The following is a 17,381-nucleotide window of genomic DNA, read 5'->3' as shown; positions in this document are numbered from 1 at the left end:
GCTAGACATTGTTTGCTCTTCCAACCTCATTATTCTCAATCTGTATCAAAATACTTTCTCGAATTCAACAAATTATCCAACAAGGAACCATGAGCAGAAACGTAAGGAGTGGCTCAAGCTAACGCATTCCCTGTCAGATGGCTCAAGATATAACCAGTTTTGGCTTTGCCACTGAGGAGGTGCGTGGGTCGCAGCATAACCTGAATTGTACAGTGATTAAAGAATTCCGTAAGTTTCCTGGGGTTACCATCATACTTGAGAGATCCCGGCTGGCTTAGTGCACTTTCACCCAAGGTAATGGATGTGGTTACTGACAGGTTATCCTTTAGCTTTGTGTTTTCAGCTCTTATGTAGGCCATCTCTAGACCAAAAGCATGTAACTTGACTCGTAGCTCATGCATCTCGTCTGTCTCGCTTCCGGTATCGAGTGAAGGGCATCGCAATCTTTCAAGATATGATTCTGCTACGTACCCCACTGCATTTGTTTGCTTGGATGCCGGGTCTGGAAGCCTTCAATGCTGTCCACAATGACCTCTGGATGCATCCCTGGTCCGGCAGACAGACAGTGAGGAATTTCCTCCATCTAGACAGGCCCGAAGTAATAGAATGGGACTGTTAGGAAGACGCCCATCCCAGCATTACACATATGACCACCGCCATGTTTTCTATTGGCGCTGGGACACTGTAGCTGGAGGGTTAGAGGAAATAGACCCCTGAGATGGCATGGGTGCCAGATTGGTAACAGGCTTTGGCAGACAAGGACGTGTTCAGAAGACAGAGGTCCGCAGGCCAGAATAGGTAGGGGGAGGGACCCTGCAAGGAGGAACAGGCTGGGGGCACTCAGCTAGCAGGAGATACAAGGCAGCAAGGGTAGGCCAAGGGAAGTGAGAGAGAGGTAAGGGGCAGGCCTCAGGGTCAAGAGAAGAACAGGGAAGCTGGACAAAAGGGCTGCCAGACACAGAGCATCTCCTCGCTGAGCAGGAGAGGATTGTGACACACTATATTTCAAGGTACAACATCCAGACGAGGCTCAGCCTCATGTTCCCCGTTGGTGGGGGCAATGCGCCAGGAAGGGCACGCTGGTCCCCAGCGCATGCGCACCACTCCCATCATGGTGGCCCCTTTCTGACGATGTTGGTGCCCTGGCAGAGGCCGCCTTTGAGGACAGACCGTGAAGCCCTGGGCACCTTGCTGCACTGCCCAAAAAATTCCATTGTCATTAACAACTGTGTCTGTTGATGGATTTCTTCTTTCTTATTTAAAAGTAGGGCCCAAGTTAGGTCTGGCCCTTTCCTCTCTGAACCTACAATATTTCACTGTTGAATGCATAAATGCCCCACGGCTCTGTAACACGTATCTTAAACCATTGGCTGTAGTCAATCCTCTGCACCTTCCAAATGTATGCCAATGACATACACATTGGGGGGCCTTTACAGGTTTGCTGGTCTGGAATTAAGGTACCGTAATAATGTTTGCCGGCACAGTTCCGGACCGGCAAACTACACGTTTGACGGTGTGGTGGCCAAAGGCTGGAGGTAATTCTGCCACCCCACCTGCAAAAAACATCTGGTATTACCGGCACTGGTATTACCAGTGCAGGTCATACCGGAAATCCACCGTAGAGTCCTTTTGGACTCCATGGTATGAGGATTTACCTACTCTTGCCACCACTTGTAATCTGCCGGTAATTCCAGCAGACAAAGTGGCAGTAACTGTATTACCGTTTGGTGGAATCGTGCCACATTTAGCAGCGGGATACCACCAAACTCGTAATGACCCCCATTGCTTTCAGGATTAGAGTCAATTTCACCCATGAGTCCAACTCTATCTTGTGTGATGAGTCTGATGGTGTCCTGGTGTCCTCACTACTTTCCCGCCAGTGACCTCTCCCCATGTGGCCAGGGGACGGCAGCCACTACCTGATCCTGACAATGGGGCGGCTATATGAGGGAGGATCACATGGGAGGAGACAACCTCCGGGAGAGTACCATGGCATCATCGGACGAGGCATGGGGCTCTATCACAAGTTGGGCATTATCTCAGTGCTAGTTGGACCCAATGGGGTTGGGGCGGTAATAGCAGCACAAATGGCCTTAAAGCTGGTGCATTCACCTCCAGCTCAGAGCTGGATGGGAATGACCCGGAACACGAGATTGGGCGGAGCAGTAAATACTGAGGTAATAGCATTAAAGCTGCATTTTACCGCTCTGCCCAACTCGTGATGACCCCATGGTATCCCCCGTTTCTTCTGAGGATACCCATCCATGCACAATGCCTTAATGGAATGTTGTTATATATCCCCTTATTCACCTAGGAAGGTTACTGAAGACCTTCTAATAAAATCTGTATGTGAACCATCAACATCTGACTTATCCTCTAAGGCCCATGACATCTTCTCAGACTCTACCTGCAAATTATTTAGAACTAACTTGCCCTTAAAGCCTACTGAGAACACTTACCTAGACTTTACATGTAAAACATCAAGAATGGACTTCCATTCCCATAACTGCAAGAATACTGGAATGAGGAAGATGAGTAGAGTAATGCAGAGCAGAAAAGACAAGGAACACAAGCTGTGCTCCAGTTGTTGTGAGCGCATACCTGTGGCCCGGACATGTTAACGGCAGACGCAGCTGACTAGGACATGCTGCTAGAGGGAGAAAGCTGCTTCTCTCTTTATAAACCGCGAGACTGTGGGGCTACAAGGAGCTCTGTGGAGCAATCTGGCTCAAAGAAAAAGAAGGGTAAAGATGACCACGAGACAGAACATGCTACGGGAATGCCAGAAGCAAACGCAGGGCTCCTGGGCATTTGCAGGTGTTGATCAGCATTGCTTGGCTTACCAAAGCCTGACACAAAGCATAAGAGCCGAGCAGAATTCAAGATTGTGAGTGTATGCAATAAACATTTAAGAAAAGCCCTGGCAGGATAGTGTACCAGGCAGATACAGTATTAGATAAAGCAAACACAAGAAGATGTCATGTTAAGAAGTGTGTGCAGAGTCCACATGAAGAAAGCCCTGGGAGGACAGTACATCAGACAAAATAAAGCTGCAAGTGTATTTAAAGAAAACCCTGCCAGAAGAGTATACCAGACAGTTGCAAGTGTGTTTAAGAAAGCCCTGGCAGGAGAGTATGCCAGGAAGTTACAAGTGTGTGCATTTGAGAAAGTCCTGATATGGGAGTATACCAGGCAATTGTGAGTGTGTTCACATAAGAAAGCCCTGGTAGGGAAATACACCAGGCAAGGACAAACCGAGGAGTGTATAAGAAAAACATCTACAAAAAAGGGGTTCTAAGAAGGCTATATCAGGACTAGCCAAACACTGTGTGGATCCAAAGTGGAGAGGAGTAAAAACCTGGCAGGAGAGTATGCAAGGTATCCTAACAAGATAAAGATAAAAAGCTATGTTGTTTTGTGTACCAGTTGTGTTGTGGATCAAGAGGAGCTCAAGGAACTGGTATCTTTGAATGAACAACAGAGGACATAGAAATCCAGGGGAAGAGAAGAATTCTCTCGAATAAGGAACTCTATCCTTCTGGAACATTTGTGTTGGAGTTATACATTTTCCTTTTTGAACATTTATAAACCAGTCAAGGCCAACGACATTACCCTTTTCACCTTAGAGTTTATTTTGTTAGAATGTGAGGGCCAGAATAGTACTTTGGACATGGGACAGTTTTGTTTTGGCCATTCTGACCATGACAGAACCTTAGCTTTGGTTTTACATAGGGAAATACCTCTTAGAGCAGGGACAGAGATGCATTTCCCCACCCCCTTTTATTTTAATAAAAGTCTTTGACCTAAACCATGAATCCTGTGTGTCCGAGTATCATTTCTGGCTCCTCACACTTGTCTTTCCCATATCTCACCTGGCTGGATAATCCACAGGTTCCTTAATGTTGCACAATCCAGAAAGTATCCACACAGGATATTCTATCCCTTCATTTCTGCCTTTTTCCTGACTATTCCTATGGGCACTTCTACTTTGCTCCCTGTGGCTAGAAATACTGTTCCCCCCTTAGGTCGAAGAAATTGCACTTCCAGCTACTTGTGCTCAAGCGTATTCTCCATTTTCTCAATATTGTACCACAAAGTGTAATTGACAAGAGTCTTTGTCCTCTCCAGGGTAGGCTATTGCAATAATCGGCACCTTGGCCTGACACGAATCAAAGCAAGGCTGATAAGACCTATGCTTGGGCTTAGACCTAGAACTCACACTACACCTCTCTTTCAAATCACCAAACCCACATGGGCACTAGCCTTGTATGCCTCTGCCACAAAATGAGGAGGTACTACCCTTACAGGCCCATAAGATCGGCATCTTTCAGGTCTCACATTCGGTGTTGCTGGTGCCTACAATCAGAACCATTTGCCAACATTCCTCAGGTGTGAAGTAAACTGTGAAAATCTGGAGACTTCGTCCCTTCTTCCCTAGGGGGAGCCACCCCCTTTGAGGCTAGGGAGGTGAGCCCACTCAGCAACACCATCCCTAGGGGTTTGGGAAAGCGGGACCTCACTGGGAGTGACTCCCCTCTATATTAAGGTATTATCTGCCTACTTGGGAGTATGAACTGCTGAAAATAACTCTATGTGTTTGGCTCAAGGTAATGCTGAGCTTTCCACATGCTTGACAATCTGCGGTGAACAATAAGCCCCTTTTGAATATCAGAGCAAGAATAAAGGGCCAACAACCCTAGAATGGAGGAGGGGAAACCCAGGTGAGTCCAGGGTTGAAGGAAGGACTGGGTTCTCTGCTCTTAGACCGAGAGCCAACGAGAGAGACAGAAAGAGAGAAAGTGAGAGAGAGAGAGAGAGCATGAGAGAGAGAGAGAGAGAGAGAGAGAGAGAGAGCGCTGAGGTGAGAGGAATGGGAAGACCGCTAGTATCCAGTGCAGAAGAGCGGTAAGCAACTGAAAACATTGCCATCATTTATGAGACAGAACCTCGCTGGAGCAAGCACCGCCACACCACAGATACGCAGGCTTCCCCGGTCAGAGGGAGGAGAAGAGAAGAAAAAATGAGCGGGGAAGAAGGTAGGATTACCCTATCCCCATCTAGGGGTCACAGGGACCTGAGAAAATAGTGAGCATGAGAAAAGGAAACGGGTTACGGGAGCCAGAGGCAGCATAAACCTCGAGAAGGGTCGCAGCCACCCGAGAACACTATAAGAGAGTTAGAAGCAGAAAGGGGTCACAGGAACCCTCACGAACTAAGTGAGATGTTGGGCCAGGGGAACCCAAAGGATCCACAGGGGCACGATAAGCAGAGTTAAAAGCAGATAGATATCACAGCAGCACGGAGGCACGCTACAGTTGGTCAAAGTGGGGACAGATCGACCAGGTTGGTGGAAAGGGAACAGGAAAATATCCTTCCTCCTAAAGAAATGTGGACATTTTGTTTTTTAGGAACATGAGACTTTTTGTTCGAGCTTTGGAGAACATTGAGGAACATTTGATAGACTGTCAAGAACTGTTTTTCTTGAGTAGAACTATTATTTACTTCTAACCATTGGATTCAGACGCAAGAGGGAATACTGGGACAACTAGAAATACCTTTGTGAAGAAGCAAGAGTGCAGGGCACTCAACCTATTTTCTTTTACATTTTTGATAAGTAATAGGGCCGGTTTAGTGGATAGGTTTAGACCAAGGACTATTTCATTTTGGACTGTAGATGAGCACCTTAGCTTAGTTTGGTTAATAATACTATCAGTGAGGCATTTTCTTTTAATGTAAATAAAACTACATTCAAACATGTCGTCTGGTCCGAGCCCTTCTTCTGGCTTGTCACAACTACCTATAGTTCAGAGAAAAAGTTGACCTCTACTGCTTTGCCACCACCTTGTCTTTCCTCATACCTTCTGGCTGCTTCCTTGACCTCTTTTCACTTAACCGGGGCACTTATAAGAATCTGTCTCTGGCACCTATTGCTTGTTTTATTGTATTGTTGTTTTATTGTATTATTTATTGTCATATTGCACTTGTCTTCAGGCTGCCTGCTTTTCACCCTCTTCCTTGCTCTACCTGCTCTTTCTATGCTGCTGCACTTACCTGATCTGAATAGGGTTCCATGTTCTATTTGCAGGGACTAAAAAAGAATGTCCACTTGATGTTTCCTTCCTGTACCCCGGAGCCTTCAATCTCCTTTTGAATCTCACTCTTGAAGAACGCAGGGAAGTATGTGACATCAGCAAGGGGATTTGATGTGGGGTGTTGGAACCTTTTAAAAAACAGGCACATACTTTTAAAGTTTATCCGGATATTCACCCGAAGCCAGTGCAGTGAACGAGGGGTTGGAGTAATATGTTCGTCTTTCCTGTGTTTGTTGTAGTGATTTGAACTCTCTGCAGCCTAGAAATCTCTAAATGAGTATATGCCTACTAATGTCTAAATAGGTATATGCGTAGGTCACTTTGATACAGAATGCCTGCCCATCATTTGCTGTATAACAAAATAAATGTCAGTTACTCTGATAAAACATTCCTAACCTTAATCTTCTGTACCACAGAAGGCTTGCTCACCAATGGGTGACATAATGCCTGATCATTTGACATTCGACTCTGTAATGCCTGCCCATTATTGACGTTGAAAGTTATATGCCAATTAGTCCATGTGCCCTAGAAACCTTGGCCGTCTGCTTCTGTGTCACAGAATGCATGCCTATCAGTTATTGTGCCACAAAATGACTTGATTTAATAAACTCATAAAAATGTCACACTTATAATAGTGATTAATTCCAGATTTCCCTCCATCAAAGTTTTGTCATAATAGCTATTATTCTTACCCATTTTAATGGTTCTCAATATATTGAATTCAGAAGCGTAAAAGGCTAAATCAGTAATTTATAGATTAAATCAAACCTGTGTTTTCTAGGCAAAAAACAGATGTTTGAGTGATCACTTAATTTCCCGAGCCATAGGATACACGAATGCATTTATTAATTATTGATATATTTGTTTTTTTTATGTATTAGCAGCAATCGAAGACAAAAACACAATGTTCATGACTAAATGGGTTCTTTGCATTAGGGAAGGTCAATTAAAAGAGTGCCATTTTCAGGCTTCTTTTGCATCTGTTGTTTGTCTGCAGAGAGCTTTTCTTGGACCATGCAAACATGCCCAGGCCTGGATAACACATGAACGGCCTTTTTGTCTCTGGTCTTTGAATTTGGGCCTCTTAGGGAGGTTCTCACTGAAGGAACTTATATTACTGGCATGGTTGTATGGGAAAATAAGGATTCTGAGGTCATTACAACCCTTGTTGTGCAGCCTCAGTGTGTTATGAAGAATACCTCAAAGCAAGCTCTGAGTTCCAAGGGTAGCCAGTGCATTGCTTTGAGGACTGGTGAGATATGGCCACATGTGCCATGTCCCAGTGTCCGTGTGGCTGCCTGACTCTGAATAAGCTTTACCTGGTGGGTTCAGAATTGGGTAAGACCCAAAAAGAATGAGTTACAGAAGAATAGGTTGGTCATGACTAGGGCTCTATTTACTTAACATATCACCTGCATTCAGGGGCAGAAAGGGATGTTAAAATGCTGCCAGCTCAAGCCTCAGCTAGGCCCGAGTGAAACGAGGTCCTTGGCGAGGGCTCAGAGCCGTTACTGGCCTTGTTTGCCACCAAACAAGGGGCTGACAACTATTAGTACTTCAGGGTCTTTGCCCAAGGCACTAATACCTATTTCATTAGAGAAATTGGATTGGCACCAACTGTATGTTCCAGGTTTCCCAAATAAAAACTACAAGCAAATATGGCTGACACAGAAAAAAGGTAAGACAGCAAGTCCATTTTTTATTTTGATGGTGGCCATGGGTGGGCAAGTGAGACTGCTGCCAAGGAGGCAGACCAGAAGCTAAGGAAAAGTAAATGGAGTAGACAGGGATGTGGGCGTGGGACAGCAGGTAGTATCAGGAAGGTGTGAGAGCTCCAAGGTGGGGGGCTGAAAAAGATGGCAGACTAGGGGAGAAGTGCCAGAGGCCAGGGAGTATGAAGGTGTTCACCGGTAGATTTCACCTGTATTTAGGTCTTCTGATTGGTTGGTAAGACTTCCCATGGTCCTAATATGCATATAATGGTTATCCATTAGTTGTTGTGTCACAGATAAACTGCCCATCACTTACTGTGCCCTCAAGACATGATTATTTAAAATTGTATAGTTACAATAACTTACCCATCACCTTAATCACTGTGTGCATAATACATGCTCACCATTTCCTGTGCAACTCATCATTGTCATTTATGAAAATCTGACAATTGCTCCTTTTTAAGTGAACTTCACTGGCAACCAGTTAAACACATTTTTTGCCTAAAGTACTTTACATCACATTTACATGCATTAACAGCCTGGCTCCCACCTACCTGGAAACCGCGATTCAGCTCTTTCATCATACTAAACTTCAGCTTCACAGATCAGCTAGTTAGCCAAAACCGCCCATCCAAAATATCATGGATGAGCAGATTCTGTTTAAGCCCTCTCCCTCTCCCTCTGGATCTTACCACCCATTTAAATCTGAAAAGCAAACTCCCTGCTTCTTCATTTTGTAATCAAATTATTGTATTGATGTTTTCAAAAAAATAATACAAAACATATATCATAAAGCAAAAATTACAAAACAGATAAACATCAAAAACAGAACAGCATCTAATGATTCCCTCTGCCTCACTGCAATCTTGTCCAAAAAGGTTGAAACCTACAGCATATATTCAATCAGTTTAACTCAAAATGTAGCTCTCCTCTAGCAAATACTCACTACTCAATTAATACGTATATTGCTTATAATTTCTTTAATCAAAAGTTCAAACAAGAAAAAAACATATCCTTTGAAAACTCCATGCACTGTGTGTGTGTGTTAGTAAAGGTGAAAAAGATGTCGACTGTATTGCCATCAGTTTCGCCCAAGCTTTGATCAAGACAAAAAACCCATCAATAATTGAATCATGTATTCTTGCCAAATAGTGCAGTCTAGACTTTCTGAGCTTGATATAGAGCCGTTGCAGAGAGCTCATGTAGTATCAACATTCAAAATGTATCCTAGTCGATAAATCAAATGGTCACCTCCAATGCAGCAGCCCTCAATTTACCTTAGCACCATAAAATATCACATTAATGGCGCAGCCCTAGGGGATCTGACAACCACTTCTTTTATCATTATACAACATTAATTACCCATCAGAAAACTACAGAAACACTATCGATTTTTCCCACATTTTAATAGGATCAGGGCTCTAAGCCTGAAAGCACATATGCTATATTTATTTGTAGATGTAACAAATACCAGATACCCTACTCTCCCCAGATACTAATAAAGTAGACACAGTGTCATAGGGCCTCATTACAAGTTTCCCAGTAAAAAATCGGAATTACCGGCATGCCGGTGCTACTGTGTCCATGTGACACTGCTGCCGGAATCAACGGTTGATTCCAAGTCAGCGTGCATGCGCATACCGGCATGCTGGAAACGGTAGCACCGGCATGCCAGTAACATCATCAAACGCCTCCAAAACCCCCCATACCGGCATCCTCACTGACCCCGACTCCGATTCTGGCTCCGTGCATCTGGACCTACTGGCATCACTTTTACCGGTACCGGTATTAACGTGACCAGAAATAACGTGATCGCTGGAACAGGAAATGTACCGGCGGCCATTAAAAAAAAACAATCCATTGCAATCCTCAGTACACAGGAGTCAGAGGCATATCCTGAGCACTGAAAAACCTACACAGACATGTCCTCAAGGAAACCTGCTGCACGGAGGCGCAAGCCTAGATTCAGTGAAGCTGAACTGAACATGTTGGCGGACACACTGGTTGAGAACTTTGCAGAAGTCTTCTGCAATGACCTACGGCGCCAAACCCAATTGAGGAAGAACGCCATCAAGGAGGAGGTCGTCCGGAAGGTGTCAGCAGTGGGGCCAACCCCCAGAATAGTTAGGGATTGCCGCAAGAGGTGGGATGATCTAGGTCTCTGTGTGCGGAATCTCCTTGACGCACAGCGTGCCCATGGCACGGCCACAGGAGGGGGACCACCATCACCAATAAAACTGCTGGCCTGGGAGGAAACCTGCAGCAGCATAATGCACCTGGAGGCGATCAAGGTAGTTGGAGATGTGGAGGCTGGAGATGTCACATCCAATGAGGCTGGTGAGTCCCCCTAAGCCCAATGTCATATCACACACCTTGGGGCACCAATGCTAATGGGTAGGCCAACATGTCAAGTATGTTGTACCCAAGGCCAGTATATTCCTGCTGACAGTCCACCCATCGTCAACCGCATTGCGGACATCCACATCAATTATAAAACAAAATGGACAGTAGTTGTTTTGTTAAAAAATATATTTATTTCTAGGTCTAAGTCCCTAATGATAACTTTCTTGCCCTGCGTATGAATAACACATGCCCCCGTAGTATAGCACATCCGTGCCTGGTTGGCGATGATGTGCCGCCTACAAGGGCTATGGGAATCCTTGCCCTCAGCTCTCTCACTAATTTCCTCAATCTAGGTGATAGGTGCACATTTTGTGGGGGTCGGTGTTTTTTATTTATTCTTACCGCCTCCTATCTATGTGTCTTATAATTAAGAAAAATGTTTTGATCGGATGGTCAACTGAACAACTTAAAAGACAACTCCCCACAAGGATGGTCACAGGAAGACAAATTAAGTTGGCTGCCAATTTGCGAACATGCCGATTATGTAAAGCTCAAGATCAGCTGGAGACAGCAAAGCATCTTTTGACTAAATGCCCTGAGATGGCGAGCACTTTTATCCCTCTACTGGATGGCTTTGTCCATTCTAGGAACTACATTAAGGATGATCTGTTCTGGAATCACTGTGTTAATACTAACAGTAAGCGCCTGCTGATCGCTCTGTATACCATCTGGCTGAGAATTGAAGGCAGGCTGGACATAACATTTTAAGTAATAATTTTCAATTGAATAATCTGTAGATAGGATTGGCTGCACAGGTAAATTATGTGTTATATATTTGCTGTTTACTGTCTTTTAAAAAAAAATTATGATTAATGCGATTTTTATTTGTACTTTTATGCTCATAAGATATTTATATTTGTATTTTGTGTAAAGTTTATAAACTTATCACAATAAATAAATAAATAAAAAATAAAAAGACATTTTCCATCAATCAGTAAGGTGACTTCATACTGTTTTGATAGGGTTAAAATGATGTATTTTGGTTACTCAAGCCCTCTCCTCAAACGTATGTAGGTTCTCGGAGTTGTGATCATCAGCCTATCAACTCTTAAAAATAGGCAACCGGTTTCAGCGGTCTTTGTGGCTAGCCGCCTTCTTCAGGACGGAGAATCTTACATTCTCATTGACAACATGATTTCTTCACATTTCTCCACATTTGGAGGGTTATGAGAGGTTCTTCGGGTTACCCACGGGCATTTTTGCTTGTGTCCCGATCCCTGTTGGGTTACAAAAATGGACAATATTCAATGTAGGAACTACCATGCAGATGGGGAGGTATTACCTGTGGTTATACTTTCTGTTCTCTGGTCGTGCCGGATACACCTATGTTCTTGGTGACTTCCTGCGTGAACAACCTGTGAACAGATATCTTGGTATGTTTTATACTGTGCCAATTATTATACAAATTGTTGCCAGTACTCGAATATACAGATTTTATTCATATTGTAATATAGTACCTATAAAGTGGGGTCCCACGTATCAGGCTCTGTGGATACTAGGTCTGGGTGCTGGATATTCAATTATGTCCAGTCCTCTTCATGATTTGTATTTGGGTACCTCTGTGGGGTGAAAGCCAAAATCAGGGAGTTTAATCTTGAGTCTCGAGTGCCAAGAGGGAAAAGCACGGGCATTAACGGGCACGGATGAAAGTCTATTGTGATTAAAACATTGCATTTCGTGCGCGTAGCACTCGTTGCAAAATAGACTTACATAATTAGGTTAAGTATACTGGCACTTAAATGTTGCACAAACATGTTTGCATTCCATTGTGGCTAAACCTTTTACTTTTTTGCATTTCGTGCGCGTTGCGCTCGTTGCAGTATGGGTTTTCATAATTTAATTCAGCCTAATAACACTTGACTGTTGCCCAAAAGTCACTTGACTGTTACCCAATGTTGGCCATTGTGGCTGACAAATTGCATTTCGTGCGTGTAGCGCTCGTTGCAGGATGGATTTACATAATTGGATTCAGCCTAATAGCGCTTGACTAATGCCAAATACTGGTTGTGTGCTGCACGAGCGGTTCGGGTGGCTAAGCAAAAGTTATGTGCTCTGGCCATGAGTGCCCCGATTCGCACAAGTGTTTCCTAAAGGATATTGTAGTATCTTACCTGCAAACGCAAGGTGTTCTCTCTCAAACACGGGCTGCCTGTGGAGTAGTCGCGCTAGCCCCCACCATCTTGGTGCTCATATATATGAACAGTGATCATTTGTGGTCACGTGCGAGCACAGGACTATACGTTTCCACAAGGCTGATGGGAAATGAAGTTGCCTCGCTGGCTACCCCATCTTGGTATTCGTATATGTAGACCGTGTCCATACATGGTCAGGTGTGGGTTGAAGACTACAAATTATACTCAAAAGTGATGGATGTTGTAGTTCATTGAAGCTACGTGGGTGAGCTGCACATAAACCCAAAATATAATAATGGGGGTTGTAGTAACGTTGCGGCAATACACAGTGGCGGACAAAACCTGTAAATAGGGCTAACAGTAATTGTATTTGTGTACAGTTTTGTCCATCTGTATTGCGCGTGTGGGTGCCGCTGCTCAGTGTGGTCCAAAGGACTGCACTTGAATTCTGAGTCTACTCACAAGTGGGCTATATGGGTGTGACGCGTCTACTCCCAAGGTGTGATGGGAGTTGTGGTGATGTACCGGCAATGCATTGTAATGGACAAAGCCCTGTATACCCAATTAGGGCTAACAGTGATAATGTTTGTATTATTGTAGTCCGTCTGGGTGCACGCATAGGTGGCACTGCTGAATGTGGTTCATCCCAGGACGTGTAGTTTAAGGGACTGCACTTGAATTCTAGACCTGCTAGGCCATATGGTGCTCTCACTGGTTGGATCCTGGAAAGCTTTCTAGATGGTAAAGACGGGGCTACAGTGATCACGAAGGTACGCCAATGTGGTGCTATCTCAATATTAAGTCGAGAGAGTGTCCCTTGGTCTAATTGGGTGGCTGCTGGTTCACTCGGGGCTGCATGGTGAAAATCATTGCACAGCCAAGGTTTGCCAGCAAATTTCTTCATTCAAGCCGATCTTATGGCTTTGGAGTCTGAAAATCCACATTTGTTCTCTTCGTAACAGCAATGCTGCTATATTGCCTCCTCTTTTTGGTACCGTCACTTTCTCTAGAATAGTTAATGCTATTTCGTTTTGTGAATGTCCCTTTGTCATATAGTGTTCCACTAATGGGGCAGTGCATCTTTTTGTTCTGATGTTAGATCTGTGTTTGCAGATGCAGGTTTTTATGGTTCTTGTTGTCATTCCAATGTACCTCATGTTACATGGACATAGGATTAGGTACACCACATTAGTGGTGTTGCAATTTGTGAAGGTCCTCTGTTCCCATGGGTATTGGCACCCGATGTCTACTGTAGTTGTGCATTTCGTGAATTGGCACACTATGTCTAACACATCCTTGTGACAATCAGACAACCCCATGTCATACAGCTTGTGTGGCACACCCATAACACCCTAAACAGAAAACACCAGTACCCCAAGCAACACCGCACATGCACCCACACAGCATTCCCCAACACATGCATGTGTGCACCATGCCATGGCCATCACCATGTCCATGACAACGCACATGCATCTGAAATCACTAGTACTTAGTCTGTCTGATGAATCCACACCCATCACTTATGCCCTGCTTTTCTGACCCACACAGGCACATCATCTGGCAATGAGGCCGAACAGCCGACCACATTGGGAAACACCAGGGCACACCGGCGCCAGCCAACCACCACCTCCACCCAGGAATCCAATGCATCCGGCAGCAGACGGGAGTGGGCTACTACTCCAGAGACCCATCCACCACCCGAACAGGAGCCACCTGTTGTCCAGCCACCCGCCCGACAGGAGCCACCTATTGTCCAGCCACCCCCCGACAGGAGCCACCTGTTGTCCAACCACCCCCTGACAGGAGTCACCTATTGACAAGCCACCCCCTACAGGAGCCACCTCTTGTCCTGCCACCCCCCGACAGGAGCCACCTGTTGAACAGCCACCCCCCTACAGGAGCCACCTGTTGTCCGGCCACCCCCCCGACAGGAAGAACCTGCACCCCTGATGCAAGGGAGTCTACCCGACGAAATTGGGGAAAACGGTGGGCCTGATAATGCCTCCAGCAACCACAGCTATGCTGATGCTGAGGGATTCAGTCCCTTGGGCCCAATGAGCCCCCAAACCAGAAAACCACCACCCATACGCAATGTTCGTGACATTGAGGGCCGCCTGTCCAGGATGGAGGCACAACAAACGTCTATGCACACAATGGTGCAACAATACTTGGAGGAGGCCCGGTTCATGTGAGAGACACTACAGGAAACCTCCAGGAGGACCGCACGGATGCTGGGCCGAGCCACACAAGGCATATACCATCTGGCACTGCGTGTCAGGGAGGGGAATGGGTCAATCTCAACCCTGGTTGAGTCCATCGCCGTTTTAGTGCAGACACTTGCTGACCAACGCACCTGCCCTTGCCACTGGCACCATCCTCAAGCAACACTCCTACAAGTTCCCACCAAAGCAGCCCAAGGCAGAGATCGCTGTGGCTGACTCGCCCAGCAGAAGTGCTCACCCCTCTGCATAAATATGGAGGCAAATAGGACACAGACTCGGTGTGTGTGGGGAGGGATAGTTGGGAAGAGGGTGTGGGGAGGGATATTTGGGGAGGTGGTGTGAGGAGGGATAGTTGGGGAGGGGTTGTGGGGAGGGATATTTGGGAAGGGGGTGTGGGGACGGATAGTTGGGTGGGATTGTAGAGGTAGTTAAGGCCTATCACAAATGTAAATAGTAATTTTTCTTACAATATATTTGGTGTTGTAAACAAAATCATGACTGGATGTTGATCTTTCAGTATGAGTGCATTTATTTATGTACAGTGTCCAGTGCCCAGTGGGCTCGATGTCCAGTGCTGCGTGTTTAGCAGGTGCTCAAAAGTAGTGGAATATATGGTCTGCATGTGTGGCACATCCATCATTGCCATCGCGGCGCTAGGCACTATCCTCCTCCTCATCCTTCTCATCCTCAGCCTCTGGTGGCAGCATGCCCATGTCAGGGGGCAGGGGGACTTTGCGCCTGATGCACATGCTGTGCAATATGGCACATGCCAGCACAATGTTGCCCACCTTCTCAGGGCTGTACACAAGGGCTCCCCCCGATCTACTGAGGCAGCGGAACCTTGCCTTCAACAGGCCAAAAGTCTGCTCAATGGTGCAGCGAGTGCCTACATGGGCACGGTTGTATGCCTGTTTGTGCCTGTTGTGGGGTTGCCTGACGGTGGTCATTAGCCACGGCATCAGGGGATATCCAGCATCACCTGCACGGGATCAACAGAAAGGGTACATGTCAATGTCCTAGTCATTCCATGTTGGCACATGCTGTGTAGTGTTAAATTGAGAAGACTAACATGCACAGGCAGAATAGAGTTTAGATAACATAAGTTATTTTTCGTGTAACAGAAGGGAACTTTGTCAAGATGCGTGTGGGGTGTGTGTTGTGCTGTTGCATTCACATGGACCATTAACAGACAAGATTACCTCAAACAATGTCCCAGCAACTGACAGAAAGGGATGCAAATGTCATTTATGTGTCACATATGAAAACCAACTATATGCCCATGTACAACGGTACTTTTAGCTTTTGAATGGTATGCATTTGGGATTTAGTGGTAGTACCGGTATGCAGTCTTTATTACAAATCCTTTATATAGTAAAGGGGGGTATTTTGCGGTATGAAATGGTGGATCAGGTGACGCCGTCACCCTGAAATCATATATCAGTGGTAGTGAAGTATTTTCCTAATTCAGAGGTTTGGATCTAAAAGCATTATATTTAAAGGTGTTACTTTTGAAGACATGACACGTGTACTAACAGGCAATATTCCTGTCAAATGTGTGTGCACCCAGAGGTTTTTCTGGCGTGGCAGCTTCTTGATTCTCTGGCTGAGCATCATGTTTTGTGTTTCTCCTTGACTATGTATTTGCCTATCATTGTCACTAGGGGTGTGGTGCATTCTGGTACATGTGGTTTTGGTTCATTGTTGGACCAAATAGATGGCGTTATTTATGCACTGTATATTTTACATACATGGAGACACAGCTGTCAAGACCTTGCACTCTGGCATGCTACTACTGTGTTGCACCTTCATTTGCACCTACACACTTGCACATTTCATGCCCTCACAACACCGAGTAGGGTCATGTCCCCTTCAATGTGTGAGGTTTATTATTGTTACAATTGTGGGTAATGATGTTCCTTACTCTTATTACTCATCTACCTTTGCCTTTTAATAACCTATCCAGCCTCTGTGCACTTTCACAGGGATTTGGTAATTGTATCAGGAATTTGCAGTAGGAGTTATGATGGATTAATGCATGCAGTGTGCACATCCACTGGTCATGGGTGTCATACTGGGCCATTTATTCTACACTCCACATGGCCTTGTAGATAGACTTACCCAGCAGCCAGGTATGCTATGCTGTTCACTGCCTCCCCCCAGGCCCCCAATTCAGCACTCCACATGGCCTTGTAGTTAGACTCATCCAGCAGCAAGGTATGCTATGCTGTTCACTTCCCCCCCACCAATTCAACACTCCACATGGCCTTGTAGTAAGACTCACCCTGCAGCCAGGTATGCTATGATGTTCACTGCCCCCACCCCGAATTCAACACTTCACATGGCCTTGTAGTTAGACTCACCCAGCAGCCAGGTATGCTATGCTGTTCACTGCCCCCGCCCAATTCAACACTCCACATGTACTTGTAGATAGACTCACCCAGCAGCCAGGTATGATGCCGAGTGTGTCGTGCCATCTACCTCCACAGCATGCCTGACCACCAGCTCCACATGTGTGCAGTCCACCATACCAATTACATTAGGCATGCCTACAAGTGCATGGAATGCTATTTTTGTGGCATTCACCCCCTCAGCAGTCCGTGGTAAACTGATGTGGTCCTGTACGTGGGATAGGAGTGCATCGAGCACCTGGAAGAGCGCACGGGAGAAACAGGGTTGGGAGATTCCATGTAGCTGCCCCACTGTGTGCTGGTATGTGCCTGTGGCAATAAAGTGTAGCACAGACACTACCTTTAGCAATGGTGGGATGGCTGTCCGGATATTAATGAGGCTGACCAGGTCATCATGTATGAGGTCCACTAT

At 45.6% G+C, this 17,381-nt stretch overlaps 1 long non-coding RNA gene across 1 annotated transcript; it reads right to left on the bottom strand.

The window, feature by feature from the left end:
* Positions 1–11,489: 11,489 nt before the first annotated feature.
* On the bottom strand, positions 11,490–12,383 carry LOC138565896 (uncharacterized). Its single transcript, XR_011301688.1, has 3 exons — positions 12,319–12,383; positions 11,665–11,766; positions 11,490–11,562 (listed from the first exon to the last, which is right to left on the bottom strand). It is a non-coding gene; the product is annotated as an uncharacterized lncRNA (long non-coding RNA).
* Between the last annotated feature and the right edge of the window lie 4,998 nt (positions 12,384–17,381).

Source organism: Ambystoma mexicanum, chromosome 2p (assembly GCF_040938575.1).
Source record: "Ambystoma mexicanum isolate Mex_15411 chromosome 2p, UKY_AmexF1_1, whole genome shotgun sequence".
In the NCBI taxonomy this organism is placed as follows: Eukaryota; Metazoa; Chordata; class Amphibia; order Caudata; family Ambystomatidae; genus Ambystoma; species Ambystoma mexicanum.
The sequence above is the reverse complement of the archived record's forward strand: the minus strand, read 5'-3'. Positions and strand labels throughout refer to the sequence as shown.